The sequence below is a fragment of the Pinus tabuliformis genome, chromosome 9, assembly GCF_031772625.1.
Source record: "Pinus tabuliformis cultivar Carrire ecotype Pingquan chromosome 9, CPIR1, whole genome shotgun sequence".
Lineage (NCBI taxonomy): Eukaryota > Viridiplantae > Streptophyta > Pinopsida > Pinales > Pinaceae > Pinus > Pinus tabuliformis.
The window spans coordinates 1,571,355,152-1,571,358,718 of record NC_142307.1 but is presented as its reverse complement, the minus strand read 5'-3'; the positions used below and the strand labels follow the sequence as shown (position 1 = coordinate 1,571,358,718).

Here is a 3,567-nt window from a genome sequence, read left to right as displayed (position 1 = left end):
GCAAATACTTTTGATTGAGGTCGATATGCTCCAATGTGGAGCAGAACGCATTCCAGCACTTGTTGATAAGAACATGATTAGTTGGATTGACAGCCTAAAAGGCTTTCCCCTTTTGGACTTCAATTTTTTCGAAGCAGTGTTACATCCATAAGAGCATTGAGAAAAGACGTGGGGTTGATATCTGCCACAGTATAGTGGAGACAAGCAGATAGAGTTCACCCTACTGGATTAAAATTTCACAGCTGCGTTACACAACAACTTCAATGTTTTTTTTTGTTTCACCGTGATTATGGTACATTTAAGCTGATGTTAAAGTGGCCTTCTTTTACACATACTTCTAGGAAAAATACGAGGCTTAGACACCAAAGCCTCTGCAAACCATTTGTTTTGCTTGCAACCTCTCTTTCACGCATAAATATTTCAGCAGAACCCAGAACTTCTGAAGAATAATTGCCTTGTCTGTGATGCCTGTCAGTTTCTCCAAGTAATGGTCCACACGCTTGCAAGTATTTGAAAAGCCCAACTCTTCTTAAGATTCATCCGTTTGTTTGAGAAGGGTGTCCATTTCTTCATCAGGACTGACATTATCTTCCATCATAAGTTCTGATATTCTGGAAGGAACTTTATCAACACGAAGATATGTGCGAAGCAAAGAGTTGTAAATTTTTGTGCTCACAAATTTCACCCCTCTCAGAGTCTTCAAAAATTCCTCTGCACTTTTAACATCACCTTTCTTCTCAAAATGTCTTAAAATTTCGAACACATTTTCAGACTTTGGTTGCCAATGATTTTGTCCAACTAACAGAGATCTTGTCATTGCCTCCATAGCCTTGTGAACTTGTTCACTCTGTATATAGGCCTCGGCAAGGCTTTCCCAGGTAATGGAATTTGGTTTGCCTCCATTCTTCATAATATGTTGAAGGAAGACTTCTGCTTTTTGCAAATACCCTTGTCTGGTATAAGCACCAAGGAGGACATTGGATACTCTGATATCATCAAATGATTTCATAGATAACCATTTTTTAACAAAATCCTCAGCTCCCTCAAGATCCCCCATCCTTACCAATGAAGAAACCAAGCATATATAGCTTCTGTTTGTTGACATAGGAAATGCCAATTCATAATATTGCCAAATTTTGTATACTTCATCTTTATTCCCTAGGCTACCATACAAACTAATTAGGTGATCATAAGAAACTCTATACTTTCGTTTTGTCTTAACCTCCACTTCTATCATTTTCTTCTCCAATGTTTTCAAAGCAGATTTTGCTTTGTCAAGGACTTGGGCCTTTATATAAATGCTTGCTATAGTGCTTTAAATATTCCAATCTGGATCTATATTATCATCAAGCTCCAGTTCAATCAACACCCCTTCCACTCGATCCATGTGTGACAAAGCCACATAACTTTTCATCCAAATGCTATAAGAATATGCATCTAGTGAGATGCATTTTTTCTTCATTCCTTGGATCACCAAAGGCACCTTTCAAATTGCTCCATGTTCATGTAAAGTGTCATCATTTCATTATAAGGAAGTGTATTGTTACTGATCTTGTCCTTCTCATTCTCATTCTCAAACTTAACCCTACGTTCTGTTTTCAACTAATGCTCCATACTAATGTGGTATGTTTTAAACCATTGATACAGGGATTTTTTTCTTGTCGCCTTGCTGGTGCAAATGGAGATAACTCCTTTACTCATGATTGATACTTTGTTGTTATTTCACATTCTCACCTGAGATTTTAGTGATTCAAAAGCATTTTTCTTTCTGGTGATAGTTTCTACAACCAGCATTACGTACCATAGCCCTTTATTACTTTCTTATGATATATTGCAACAAAAATTGATTATGTTCACTTTTTGTTTCAAATATTTCCTTAATGAAATTTTCATTTTGTTTATCCATACCATTTTTTACTACATTGATATGCATACTGTTCAAACCTTCTACAATAATGACATTGGACATTGCATTTTTCATACCTCTGAGAAAAGCTCCCAAGTGAATTGCCACTATGTCTTCCTCTTCCATGTGATTCTAAAAGGCTAATTTTTCCTCCTTCATGGTTGATGTTGAATATTCACTTTCACTACATTTTGTGACACCTCCACTATTGTATGATATACCTTTACTTCTAACTGAAACTTGAGATCTAAATGCTTGCTTAAAATAAGTAGAAATGGATCCTTTCAACCTTTGTTCATGGATTTGCAAGGAACCCACAAACTCATAAAGTGAGATTTGAGTTATCCATTGATTCCTTTGTTGTTGTGTAAGGAAGACTACTTCCCAAGGCTTTCTCTCTGATTCATTGAATTTAAGCACTGTCTACGTTTCCTTTTATTTGATTAACCAAAGAATTCATTCACAGAATTGGATTTTTTCATTTGTAAATTTTCCTTATCTTTTCTTATAGATTGCAACTTGACAAGTTTTACTTCCTACTGCCTCGGTATACATTTTGCAAAGCCTCTAAAGCTTGTTTTCATTTTGTAAAGTTCCATTGTTATCTGGGAACCATCATTTTCATAATTAAAATGCCTTGTTGTCCTTCTCAACAACAAGAAAACGTCGACCATGCTCTGATATCATAATCATGCTCCATGAACTGCCTTCTCGAACACAAAGACTAGATTCCCATGGTGCTTCCTCCACAGTTTTGCTTCACCATTTAAAACAAGTAATACTCAATCTATTGGTTCTGAATCTTCTTGTGCGAGCTCTTTCTATCCGTGGTTTTCCAAAATGAAAAAAAAAATAAAATAAATAAATTATGCCATTTTACAAAATGGCACACTGAAAACTTTTATTAACTTGTTCAATCAAAGGCAATTTTCTTACCATTTGTTTTTTATATAACAAATTCAACATTCTAAATTTCAAGTGACCATGTTTTAAGCCTCCATAAACTCAAGCGGTCTATTATGTCACTGTTGAAAGAAAATGAAAATTCTTTTGTTTAGAAATATTGTTGCTTTTGTCATTTTTTTATATTGTAATTTGACTATTACTTCTATTTTATAAATATTAATGTATTATCATTCTCAAACTTAACCCTGTGTTTTGTTTTAAACTAATGCTCCATACTAATGCAGTATGTTTTAAACCATTGATCCAAGGATTTGTTTCTTATTGCCTTGCTGGTGCAAATGGAGATAACCCCTTTACTCATGCTTGATACTTTGTTGTTATTTCACATTCTCACCTCAGATTTTAGTGATTCAGAAACATTTTCCTTTTTGGTGATAGTTTCTACAAGAAGCATTAAGTACCATACCCCTTTATTACTTTCTTATGCCTTTCTTATGCTATATTGCAGCAAAAATTGATTTTGTTCACTTTTTGTTTCAAACCTTTCTTTAATGAACTTTGCATTTTGTTTATCCATACCATTTTTTTTTCTACATTTATATGCATATTGTTCAAACCTTCTACAATAATGGCATTGGACATTGCATTTCTCATACCTCTGAGGAAAGATCCCAAGTGACTTGCCAATATGTATTCATCTTCCATGTGAATCTAAAAGGTTAATTTGTCCTCCTTCATGGATGATGTTGAATCTT

The 3,567-nt window shown here is 34.5% G+C and overlaps 1 pseudogene; it reads right to left on the bottom strand.

The window, feature by feature from the left end:
* Window positions 1-529: 529 nt before the first annotated feature.
* On the bottom strand, window positions 530-1,794 carry LOC149154653 (pentatricopeptide repeat-containing protein At5g27460-like; annotated as a pseudogene).
* Window positions 1,795-3,567: the final 1,773 nt, after the last annotated feature.